Source organism: Salvelinus alpinus, chromosome 28, assembly GCF_045679555.1.
Source record: "Salvelinus alpinus chromosome 28, SLU_Salpinus.1, whole genome shotgun sequence".
Taxonomy (NCBI): Eukaryota; Metazoa; Chordata; class Actinopteri; order Salmoniformes; family Salmonidae; genus Salvelinus; species Salvelinus alpinus.
In genome coordinates, this window is record NC_092113.1 from 31167444 (window position 1) to 31181294 (window position 13851).

Genomic DNA, 13851 nt, shown 5'->3' on the forward strand with positions numbered 1-13851 from the left:
TATCAAAGGGTGCATGTACTGGAGGCCACCTGATACAGATGTAGGATCTTAATTTGATCACCCTATTGCAGGATATTTGTTGTGTACTTGAGGTTTAAAAAGGCTTCTGAACTTTGTAATTTCCACTTTGAAATTTCAGATTTGATTTTCCATGACGAAAAAAAGAAACCTACAAAATCCATGAATTATAATCCACATAATAATTCACATTTCCTGTTGCTGCAGGACTATTTTCCTGCTGTAGCAAACTGTCTCAAATTAACATCCTACATCTGTACCTGAAGTGCAATAGAAACCATCAACAGTGTATTGCAAACATTTATAACCTACTGCAGGTCCATAAGAACTGTAGCCTACACCACAGCAAAAATAATTCATATGTAAGAAATTACATAAAAATAGAAAAAAAGGAATGTCAGAAAATTACATTTAATCTCATTTCACATATCACCTCAGTTTCATGACATCAATCAACTCCTATGAGTGCATGACCCACAGTGTCTTCCTAAAGGGGAAAGTGGATGAGTTTTTCTCAGCAAGAGACTTGATTATGTTTTCACAGATCCTGTGTAGTAATTGCACCATTATAATAGTTGAACTAACCCTTTGGCTATGTGTTTGTGTGTTCTCCCAGGGGGGCGTTCTCCGAGGTGTTCATGGTGAAGGAGAAGAAGACAGGCAAGCTGTTTGCCATAAAGTGTGTGAAGAAGAAGCAGAAGAGTATTCAGAATCTGGAGAATGAGATTGCCGTGTTGAGAAAGTAAGAGTTGCAAACTAATTTTAATTCATTCCCCATTTCAACTGAATGAGTCATGACTTTAACTACTGTATGTTTCATTGTATTTTCATCTCACATGCTAAACATGATCTTCTCTCCCAGGATCAAACATGAAAACGTTGTTGGGTTGGAGGATGTCTATGAAAGTCGCTCTCATTTCTACCTTGTCATGCAGCTGCAAGTTCAATATGTTTTACCTTATAATACAGTAGAAGGGGGAAAATATAATGTTAATTATGTCCTGTAAAAACTCTTGAGTAGCCTACACACACCCCACAAATAATAGTTATTTCCACTTTTAATGACAGCCACAATGTTCTGCCTGTCAGAGTTTGGGATCAGACCGCAACTTAGCACTCAAGTCAAATGCAGAAGCATATTGCTGAATGTTCCCAACTTTGAGCCTGAACATGAGCAGAAGCTCATGGATAGAGTTTAGAGTTAGGCTGACTTGACTTAGTTGACTTAAACTCCTTTACCTCATGAGGGGCATATGACTGCTTGTACAGGCAGCCCAATTTCGATCTTTGTCCCACTAATTGGTATTTTGACCAATCAAATCATCTCTGAAAAATATCTGATGTGAAAAGATTGGATGTGATTGGTCAAAAGACCAATTAGTGGAAAAATATCAGAATTGGGCTGCCTGTGTAAATGCAGCCTTGGTCATCCAAACATTTTAGGCTGAGTAATGTTTCCATGCTTAGCTCATGGTTGGAGTTTAATGGTTGGAGTTTAAGATTAGGTTGAGCCAGCTTTAAGGGCTAATTGTTATCGGTTGTTGTTGTTGTTCTCCCAGTAGCGTTGCTGGGAGTGAACTGTTTGACGTATCCTGGACCGGGGGATGTACTCAGAGAAGGATGCCAGCAGGGTTGTCCAACAGGTGCTCCAGGCAGTACAATACCTCCATCAGAATGGCATCGTGCACCGCGACCTCAAGCCGGAGAACCTACTGTATTACAGCCAGGATGAGAACTCCAAGATCATGATCAGTGACTTTGGCCTGTCCAAGATGGAGGATAATGGTGTCATGTCCACAGCCTGCGGCACTTCAGGATATGTGGGTAAGGAAGGAGACATGTTTGGCCTTAAAGATAGTTAACTGTGTGAATGGGTGAGAAACTGGGTCAGAGGAAACACATTAAAAAACATAGGGGAGACAAGAAGAATATAACAAAACCTACATAGTTAACCTATACCTATCATCTATCTGTCAAACACAGAGTATATAACACTAGTTGAGTTAAATTATCTGAACTTGGAGAATCGTTCTAACTTACTCTAATGTTTCCCAACCTCCAGCCCCTGAAGTTTTGGCCCAGAAACCCTACAGCAAGGCAGTGGACTGCTGGTCTATTGGAGTCATCACCTATATCCTGTGAGTACTGCTATCATTGAAGACCTCAGGATATGTATAGGCTACTGTAGTGAATAGTTGATTTCATGTAAATGTAAATTTCCCCCCTCTGATAACCAGGTGGTGAATCGCATCTCTGCATGTCTGGCAGACATATCAGTGTGGATGACGGATCACCACCTCAAGCTGAACCTCGGCAAGACGGAGCTGCTCTTCCTCCCGGGGAAGGACTGCCCGTTCCATGATCTCGCCATCACGGTTGACAACTCCATTGTGTCCTCCTCCCAGAGTGCTAAGAACCTTGGCGTGATCCTGGACAACACCCTGTCGTTCTCAACTAACATCAAGGCGGTGACCCGTTCCTGTAGGTTCATGCTCTACAACATTCGCAGAGTACGACCCTGCCTCACGCAGGAAGCGGCGCAGGTCCTAATCCAGGCACTTGTCATCTCCCGTCTGGATTACTGCAACTCGCTGTTGGCTGGGCTCCCTGCCTGTGCCATTAAACCCCTACAACTCATCCAGAACGCCGCAGCCCGTCTGGTGTTCAACTTTCCCAAGTTCTCTCACGTCACCCCGCTCCTCCGCTCTCTCCACTGGCTTCCAGTTGAAGCTCGCATCCGCTACAAGACCATGGTGCTTGCCTACGGAGCTGTGAGGGGAACGGCACCTCCGTACATTCAGGCTCTGATCAGGCCCTACACCCAAACAAGGGCACTGCGTTCATCCACCTCTGGCCTGCTCGCCTCCCTACCTCTGAGGAAGTACAGTTCCCGCTCAGCCCAGTCAAAACTGTTCGCTGCTCTGGCACCCCAATGGTGGAACAAACTCCCTCACGACGCCAGGTCAGCGGAGTCAATCACCACCTTCCGGAGACACCTGAAACCCCACCTCTTTAAGGAATACCTAGGATAGGAGAAAGTAATCCTTCTAACCCCCCCCCCCCCCTTAAAAGAGTTAGATGCACTATTGTAAAGTGGTTGTTCCACTGGATATCATAAGGTGAATGCACCAATTTGTAAGTCGCTCTGGATAAGAGCGTCTGCTAAATGACTTAAATGTAAATGTAAATGTAAAGACTATGTATGTCACCAGGTCTTTGCAGGCAAAAGTGCATTTGTTGTTCTCCAAGCTTGTTCATCTAATCAAGGGTTATTTTCAGAATGATGACTCGTTAGGATGATCAACGTGGTGGGGTTAGAGCTCCACCTTGTGGACATTTAACGATGACACACACACACACACAGTCTATAATTTCTTAATGACACATTTACACAGCATTATTATTTGGTCTCTCTAGGCTCTGTGGATATCCCCCTTTCTATGAGGACACTGAGACACAACTGTTCTCTAAGATCATGAATGCGCAGTACGAGTTTGACTCTCCCTTTTGGAATGACATCTCTGAATCAGCCAAAGATTTTATCCGTAACATGATGCATAAGAACCCTAAGATGCGCTTCACTACAAAGCAGGCTCTCAGGCATCCCTGGTGAGTGCCTTGATTAACAACATCAATTGCCTTGATCTGTTTTGTCTGTAACATCTACAACAACATGCACTCTGAGGTGTCCAGTGTGAGGTGTATTCAGGCTGGCCTGGAAACAGTTTCAGTTTCTATGACAGAAATGCCAGACTGAATTAATGAGTGATTTAGTCTGGATTTCCAGGCTAAAACCATCAGGAGATTACAATGTTCTTTTCTGTTGTCTCTCCTTCAGGATCATTGGAAAGATGGCACAGAGCCATGATATCTACCACTCAGTCAGTGAACAGACCCAGAGACATAAAGAGCCACCAGCCCCGTAAGATCAGCCAAAGCGAGCCAGCACACGCCCATACCCTCGCCGAGACGGGCAAACACACCTATCACTTTGAGCCTGCGAACCTTAATACGTAAGCACTAACCCTAACCCTGACTCCCATATTTACTTAAAAAGATGACTAGCCTCCATTCACAGTGCCTGAATGACCATTGAACAGTGTGGAATATCCAAGATTGTGGGGAATAGCCCAGATTTAAACCATCCTCTGTCTGTGTGACTATGTGATCTCTAATGGATGACTTCTTGGCCTCTCCTTGTTTGAGGTACAGGGTGATGGCCAACTGCAACGGCCAGGCTCTCCAGACTGGAGTCTGCTCTGTCATGTGAAGGGTCTATGGACGGTGCTTGCGTGGAAAACTTTTACTAGGTAGATATTTAAATACTACACATTAGATTGTATGTTACAGTGCTATACAGTCATTATTATTTGACCCTGCTGGTCATCTATGAACGTTTGAACATCTTGAAGAACGAGCTGGCCTTAATGGCCATGTGCTCTTATAATCTCCACCCGGCTCAGCCAGAAGAGGACTGGCCACCCCTCGGAACCTGGTTCCTCCCTAGGTTTCTTCCTAGGTTCCAGCCTTTCTAGGGAGTTTTTCCTAGCCACCGTGCTTCTACATCTGCATTGCTTGCTTTTGGGGGTTTTAGGCTGGGTTTCTGTATAAGCACTTTGTGACAACTGTTGATGTACAAAGGGCTTTATAACATTTATTTGATTGATTCATTGAATGTAATAATGCATCTTACAGGACATCTTCCTAAATTAGATATGGATAATGTACATAACCTATTAGATATAGATAATCTCAACTCAAGGTGTTGTTCCATTTGACTAAGCGTATGTCTCTTCTCTGCAGGTCAGTCAGCTGACTTGGTCATGGCTGCTTTCTTTGTGTGGGCCAGCCCAGGCACTGTGACTGGCAAGTGGATTCTCAGGACGGTCAAGGGTGGCCAGTGAGATCCAGAATCCAAAGAATTCTGAACAGTGCCTAGAGAATTCACTGAACACACACATTCTGTACACCGCCAGATGCACATATACATACATGTATATTCACAAGGTATTCTATGATGTCCAGCATCCCTGGGAGGAGGAGCAATAACCTCACTAGGGACTGGGGGTTGTATGTATTATACCAAGGACAAAGAATTCGTCACATAAGAATTAGTGTTATAACCCCTGAAGAAGGAGGATGTCAGGGATGGTTTGTTTGCGTCATGATGATGCGATGTGGTGCCATGTTGTTTAAAGACAGGTAAAGAAGAACTAGGACTACTGTACATGAATAAAGCAAAGCCAGTTCAGAGTGTTTGTATCAGCTGATTTTTCGCCAATTGGATGACTCACTCTACCTTAATATGGCGATCTATTTAGTTGACCACGTTCTCCACACACATTCCCTGATGGCTTCGGCACGCAAGCCATACGCTGGGTTTTCTTGGTGACATGCTGCTGCTGTAACATGCATTACTCGCTATGCATGTCTGTTATCCCATCACCACCCCAGCCTCCATCTGTTTGGGTCTGCATTTGTTTCAGTCAGGGGGATTGGTATTGCTATACCGCACTCACTGCCTGTAGGTTATCATGATGGTAATGGTTTCGCTTTGATATAGACGGGTTGGCTGACAACGTCACGAAAAAGATGCACGCACATCGATGAGGCAGGAGGGCCGTGTGTTGTTATGATTCTGAATGGTCAGATAGCTAGCAACAATGACAAGAAGCTGCTATGTGGGGAATCCTAGGTGGTTCGTTTCAGCTGTCTTGTTTTGAGGTTTTTGACTGATGTCATGTCTCTGCTAATATAGCAAGCTAGCTAACTAACAACTGCAACGATGTGTTTGAGACAACAAGTGCTCATTGTGCAAATGTATTTATGTTTTAAATAAACATTGGAGAGGAAATATATGCTGAAGAAAAATATAAACACACCATACAACAATTTCAAAGATTTTACTGAGTTACAGTTCATACAGTATAAGGAAATCAGTCAATTGAAATAAATTCATTAGGCCCTAGTCTATGGATTTCACATGACTGGGAATACAGATGTACAGTTCATTCGGAAAGTATTCAGCAACTGCAACTGGATCCTGAACTTCCTAACGGGCTGCCCCCAGGTGGTAAGGGTAGGTAACAACACATCCACCACGCTGATCCTCAACTCAGGGGTGTGTGCTCAGTCCCCTCCTGTACTCCCTGTTCCCTCATGAATGCATGGTCAGGGACGACTCCAACACCATCATTAAATTTGCCGATGACACAACAGTGGTAGGCATGATCACCAACAACGATGAGACAGACTATAGGGAGGAGGTCAGAGACCTGGCCATGTGGTGCCAGGACAACAACCTCTCCCTCAACGTGATCAAAACAAAGGAGATGATTGTGGACTACAGGAAAAATAGGACTGAGCACACCCCCATTCTCATCGACGGGGCTGCAGTGGAGCAGGTTGAGAGCTTCAAGTTCCTTGGTGTCCACATCACCAACAAACTAACATGGTCAAAGCACACCAAGACAGTCGTGAAGAGGGCCACAACAAAACCTATTCCCCTTCAGGAGACTGAACAGATTTGGCATGGGTCCTCAGATCCTCAAAAGGTTCTACAGCTGCACCATCGAGAGCATCCTGACTGGTTGCATCACTGCCTGGTATGGCAACGACTCGACCCCTGACCGTAAAGCACTACAGAGGGTAGTGCGAAAGGACCAGTACATCACTGGGGCCAAGCTTCCTGCCATCCAGGACCTCTATACCATGCGGTGTCAGAGGAAGGCCCTAAAAGTTTCAAAGACTCCAGCCACCCTAGTCGTAGACTGTTCTCTCTGCTACCGCACCGCAAGCGGTACCGGAGCGCCAAGTCTAGGTCCAAGAGGCTTCTAAACAGCTTCTACCCCCAAGCCATAAGACTCCTGAACATCTAGTCAAATGGCTACCCAGACTATTTGCATTGCCCCACCCCCTCTTTACACCACTGCTACTCTCTGTTGTCATCTATGCATAGTCACTTTAATAACTCTATCTACATGTACATACTACCTCAACTAACCGGTGCCCCCGCACATTGACTCTGTATCGATACCCCCCTGTCTAGTCTCGCTATTGTTATTTTACAGCTGCTCTTTAATTACTTGTTACTTTTATCTCTTATTCTTATCCGTATTTTTTTTTAACTGCATTGTTGGTTAGGGGTTCGTAAGTAAGCATTACACTGTAAGGCCTACACCTGTTGTATTCAGCGCATGTGACTAATACAATTTGATTTGATTTTAAATATCATTCATATATAGTTATTGACTTACCAACTCCAGCACTCACATTAATGAAGGGTGAGATTGTAAATATCATTGCAAATATAGTGTGCTGAAGAGATTACGATAATAGCAATATTATTATGATTTTATTACTTTATTGATAGTATTATTTCTCCTTTAAAACAAGGTAGTGAGTTGCTTCTGTTTTTTTTTTTTCAACAAATAAAATGTGTACATAAACAATCCTACATCATTGCTTTTGCTTGTATATCTTCTGTCCCTCTAAGAAAAGCAGAAAGTTCTCTCCACTTCCCTGCCCTGACACTAAGTCCGCCTGCCCTGACCTCGAGCCTGCCTGCCGCCCTGTACCGTTTGGAACTCTGACCTGGTTTATGAACTTTTGCCTGTCCTCGACCTGCCTCTTGCCTGCCCCTTGTTGTTCAATAAATATCAGAGACTCGACCCATCTGCCTCATGTGTCTACATCTGGGTCTTGCCCTGTGTCGTTATAATTTGACCCAATTCAGACAGTGACCTAGATCTGGGTTTTCCAATCTCGGTCCTGTTGTGAATATATCTATATATGTGTGTATATACAGTGGGGCAAAAAAGTATTTAGTCAGCCACCAATTGTGCAAGTTCTCCCACTTAAAAATATGAGAGAGGCCTGTAATTTTCATCATAGGTACACTTCAACTATGACAGACAAAATTAGAAAAGAAAATCCAGAAATTCACATTGTAGGATTTTTTATGAATTTATTTTCAAATTATGGTGGAAAATAAGTATTTGGTCAATAACAAAAGTTTATCTCAATACTTTGTTATATACCCTTTGTTGGCAATGACAGAGATCAAACGTTTTCTGTAAGTCTTCACAAGGTTTTCACACACTGTTGCTGGTATTTTGGCCCATTCCTCCACATGCAGATCTCCTCTAGAGCAGTATTGTTTTGGGGCTGTTGCTGGGCAACACGGACTTTCAACTCCCTCCAAAGATTTTCTATGGGGTTGAGATCTGGAGACTGGCTAGGCCACTCCAGGACCTTGAAATGCTTCTTACGAAGCCACTCCTTCGTTGCCCGGGCGGTGTGTTTGGGATCATTGTCATGCTGAAAGACCCAGCCACGTTTCATCTTCAATGCCCTTGCTGATGGAAGGAGGTTTTCACTCAAAATCTCACGATACATGGCCCCATTCATTCTTTCCTTTACACGGATCAGTCGTCCTGGTCCCTTTGCAGAAAAACAGCCCCAAAGCATGATGTTTCCACCCCCATGCTTCACAGTAGGTATGGTGTTCTTTGGATGCAACTCAGCATTCTTTGTCCTCCAAACACGACGAGTTGAGTTTTTACCAAAAAGTTATATTTTGGTTTCATCTGACCATATGACATTCTCCCAATCTTCTTCTGGATCATCCAAATGCTCTCTAGCAAACTTCAGACGGGCCTGGACATGTACTGGCTTAAGCAGTGGGCGATATACAGCAGCAATAGCGAGGCGATATACTGGAACAGAGTCAATGTGTGGGGCCACCGGTTAGTCGAGGTAATTAAGGTAATATGTACATGTAGGTAGAGTTAAAGTGACTATGCATAGATAATAAACAGAGAGTATAAGTGGTTAGTTGAGGTAGTATGTACATGTAGATAGAGTTATTAAAGTGACTATGCATAGATGACAACAGAGAGTAGCAGTGGTGTAAAGAGGGGGTGGGGGAGTTGGGCAATGCAGGGTAGCCATTTGACTAGATGTTCAGGAGTCTTATGGCTTGGGGGTAGAAGCTGTTTAGAAGCCTTTTGTCCAGGTGGGAAAGGGCAGTGTGGAGTGCAATAGAGATTGCGTCATCTGTGGATCTGTTGGGGTGGTATGCAAATTGGAGTGGGTCTAGGGTTTCTGTGATAATGGTGTTGATGTGAGCCATGACCAGCCTTTCAAAGCATTTCATGACTACAGACATGAGTGCTACGGGTCAATAGTAATTTAGGCAGGTTACCTTAATGTTCTTGGGCTCAGGGACTAGGTTGCTCTGCTTGAAACATGTTGGTATTACAGACTCAGTCAGGGACAGGTTGAAAATGTCAGGGAAGACACTTTCCAGTGGTTCAGTGCATGCTCGGAGTACACGTCCTGGTAATCCATCTGGCCCTCTGGCCTTGTGAATGTTGACCTGTTTAAAGGTCTTATTCACTTCGGCTACAGAGAGCGTGACCACACAGTCGTCCGGAACAGCTGATGCTCTCATGCATGCTTCAGTGTTACTTGCCTCGAAGCGAGCACAGAAGTTACTTAGCTCGTCTGGTAGGCTCGTGTCACTGGGCAGCTCGTGGCTGTGCTTCCCTTTGTAGTCTGTAATAGTTTGCAAGCCCTGCCACATCCGACGAGCGTCGGAGCCGGTGTAGTACGATTCAATCTTAGTCCTGTATTAATGCTTTGCCTGTTTGGTGGTTCGTCTGAGGATTTCTTATAAGCTTCCGGGTTAGAGTCCCGCTCCTTCAAAGCGGCAGCTCTACCCTTTAGCTCAGTGCGGATGTTGCCTGTAATCTTGTTGCGGTATGTAGGTACGGTCACTGTGGGGACGACATCATCGAAGCACTTATTGATGAAGACAGTGACTGATGTGGTGTACTTCTCAATGCCATCGGAAGAATCCTAGAACATATTACCAGTCTGTGCTAGCAAAACAGTAATGTAGCTTAGCATCTGCTTCATCTGACCACTTTCTTATTGACCTAGTCACTGGTGCTTCATGCTTTAGTTTTTGCTTATAAGCAGAAATCGGGACGATAGAATTATGGTCAGATTTTCCCAATGGGGGGCGAGGGAGGGCTTTGTACGCGTCTCTGTGTGGGAAGTAAAGGTGGTTTCAAGTTTTTTTCCCTCTGGTTGCACATTTAATTCTTAAGAAGCGGTGTCCCGCTAGCGGGACAACTTCCGGTGAAACTGGAGGGCGCGCAATTCAAATAAATAATCATAAAAATTATGGATATTAAACATTTAGATACATATAAGTGTCTTATATCGGCTAAAAGCTTAAATTCTTGTTAATCTAACTGCACTGTCAGATTTACAGTAGGTACTACAGTGAAAACATGCCATGCGATTGTTTGAGGACGGTGCCCCACATCAAAGTATTTTTCCACTGGCACAGGTTTCATACATTCACATATAACGATTAAATGTTCACTTACTTTTTGAAAGTCTTCCTATGATTTGTCATACAAAGGGTCCCAGCTATGACATGTAGTGTCGTTTTGTTAGATAAAATCCTTATTTTATATCCCAAAAAGTCTGTTGAGTTGGCGCCATCGATTTGAGTAATCCACTTGTTCAACTTGCAGAGAAAAGAATCCGAAAATCTACCCTTAAACTTTGTTTCAACAAGTCAAAATATATTTCTATTTACTCCTCAGATACCCTAAAATGTAATAAAACTATATTTTTTTTCGGAAAGAAGTATGTTCAATAGAAAACCGATTTTAGCAGGTGCGTAATGTCTTCATGGCGCGCGCAAACACGAAACCTTCTACTAAAACTGATATTTCTTATTAGTTTTTGAAGTTACAAGCCTGAAACGTTGAACATAGACTACTGACACCCTGTGGAAGCCATAGGAATTGCATCAAGGGAGCTATTTCCAATATGACATTTGTCTTGCATTTCTAAGAGGATGATCTCTCAAAAGAAAAACATTTCTGTTGGTTTTTCTTTGGATTTTCTCCTACCATATCTATTGTTATATTATCCTACATTATTTTAACATTTCTACAAACTTCAAAGTGTTTTCTTTCCAATGGTACCAATTATATGTATATCCTGGCTTCGGGAGATACAGGCAGTTTACTTTGGGCACGTCATTCAGGCAGGAAGTGAAGAAAAAAGGGGTCTAGCCCTTTGAAGTTTTTAACATGCTGGTAGAAATTGGGTAAAACGGTTTTGAGTTTCCTTGCATTAAAGTCCCCGGCCAGTAGGCGCGCCGCCTCTGGATGAGCGTTTTCCTGTTTGCTTATAGCCGTATACAGCTCATTGAGTGCGGTCTTAGTGCCAGCCTCGGTTTGTGGTGGTATATAGACAGATACGAAAAATACAGAGGAAAACTCTCTTGGTAAATAGTGTTGTCTACAACTTATCATGAGATACTCGACCTCAGGCGAGCAAAACCTTGATACTTACTTAATAGTAGATGTTTCGCACCAGCTGTTATTGACAAATAGACACAGACCGCCACCCCTTGTCTTACCGGAGGAAGCTGTTCTGTCTTGCCGATGCATGGAAAAATCTGCCAACTGTATATTATCCATGTCGTCGTTCAGCCACGACTCGGTGAAACATAAGATACTACAGTTTTTAATGTCCCATTGGTAGGATAGTCTTGAACGGAGCTCATCCAGTTTATTCTCCAGTGATTGGACGATGGCCAATAAGAAGGATGGTAGAGGTGGGTTACCCACTCACCGAAGAATTCTCACAGGGCACCCAGACCTGCGTCCCCGGTATCTGTGTCTTCTCTTCACGCGAATGACAGGGATGAGGGCCTTGTCGAGTGTCTGAAGTAAATCCTTCCTGTCCGACTCGTTAAAGAAAAAGTATTCATCCAGTACGGGGTGAGTTATCGCTGTCCTGATATATAGAAGCTCTTTTAGGTCATAAGACACGGTGGCAGAAACCTTATGTACAAAATAAGTTACAAATAGTGTGAAAAAACACACACAATAGCACAATTGGTCCTTCAGCGCCATTATCACTAAGTGCAGTCGCAAAAACCATCTATGATGAAACTGGCTCTCATGAGGACTGCCACAGGAAAGGAAGACCCAGAGTTGCTTCTGCTGCAGAGGATAAGTTCATTAGAGTTAACTGCACCTCAGATTACATTTACATTTAAGTCATTTAGCAGACGCTCTTATCCAGAGCGACTTACAAGTTGGTGCATTCACCTTATGATATCCAGTGGAACAACCACTTTACAATAGTGCATCTAACTCTTTTAAGGGGGAGGGGGGGGGTTAGAAGGATTACTTTATCCTATCCTAGGTATTCCTTAAAGAGGTGGGGTTTCAGGTGTCTCCGGAAGGTGGTGATTGACTCCGCTGACCTGGCGTCGTGAGGGAGTTTGTTCCACCATTGGGGTGCCAGGGCAGCGAACAGTTTTGACTGGGCTGAGCGGGAACTGTACTTCCTCAGAGGTAGGGAGGCGAGCAGGCCAGAGGTGGATGAACGCAGTGCCCTTGTTTGGGTGTAGGGCCTGATCAGAGCCTGAAGGTACGGAGGTGCCGTTCCCCTCACAGCTCCGTAGGCAAGCACCATGGTCTTGTAGCGGATGCGAGCTTCAACTGGAAGCCAGTGGAGAGAGCGGAGGAGCGGGTGACGTGAGAGAACTTGGGAAGGTTGAACACCAGACGGGCTGCGGCGTTCTGGATGAGTTGTAGGGGTTTAATAGCACAGGCAGGGAGCCCAGCCAACAGCGAGTTGCAGTAATCCAGACGGGAGATGACAAATGCCTGGATTAGGACCTGCGCCGCTTCCTGTGTGAGGCAGGGTCGTACTCTGTGAATGTTGTAGAGCATGAACCTACAGGAACGGGTCACCGCCTTGATGTGAGTTGAGAACGACAGGGTGTTGTCCAGGATCACGCCAAGGTTCTTAGCACTCTGGGAGGAGGACACAATGGAGTTGTCAACCGTGATGAGATTACAGCCCATATAAATGCTTCACAGAGTTCAAGTAACAGACACATCTCAACATCAACTGTTCAGAGGAGATTGCGTGAATCAAGCCTTCATGGTCAAATTGCTGCAAAGAAAACACTCCTAAAGGACACCAATAAGAAAAAGAGACTTGCTTGGGCCACGAAACACAAGCAATGGACATTAGACCGGTGGAAATCTGTCCTTTGGTCTGATGAGTCTAAATTTGAGAATTTTGGTTCCAACCGCCATGAGACCGTAGGTGACCGGATGACCTCTGCATGTGTGGTTCCCACCGTAAAGCATGGAGGAGGAGGTGTGATAGTGCTTTGCTGGTGACACTGTCTGTGATTTCTTTTTCGAATTCAAGGCACACTTAACCAGCATGGCTACCACAGCATTCTGCAGCGATATGCCATACCATCTGGTTTGCGCTTAGTGGGACTATCATTTGTTTTTCAACAGGACAATGATCCAAAATACACATCCAGACTGAGTAAGGGCTATTTGACCAAGAAGGAGAGTGATGGAGATTAATGAATTACTTAAAAATCATACAATGTGATTTTCTGGATTTTTGTTTTAGATTCCTTCTCTCACAGTTGAAGTGTACCTATGATAAAAATTACAGACCTCTACATGCTTTGTAAGTAGGAAAACCTGCAAAATAGGCAGTGTATCAAATACTTCTTCTCCCCACTGTATATACTGTATATACACACGATATATATATACACACTATATATATATATGTCACGTTCTGACCATAGTTCTTTTGGTTTTTCTTTGTTTTTAGTATGGTCAGGGCGTGAGTTGGGGTGGGCAGTCTATGTTTTCTGTTTCTATGTGGGGTTTCTTGTTTGGCCTGATATGGTTCTCAATCAGAGGCAGGTGTTAGTCATTGTCTCTGATTGGGAACCATATTTAGGTAGCCTGT

General features: G+C 44.0%; 1 pseudogene; it reads left to right on the forward strand.

The window, feature by feature from the left end:
• Positions 1-626: 626 nt before the first annotated feature.
• LOC139556874 (calcium/calmodulin-dependent protein kinase type 1G-like) lies at positions 627-5271 on the forward strand (annotated as a pseudogene).
• Positions 5272-13851: the final 8580 nt, after the last annotated feature.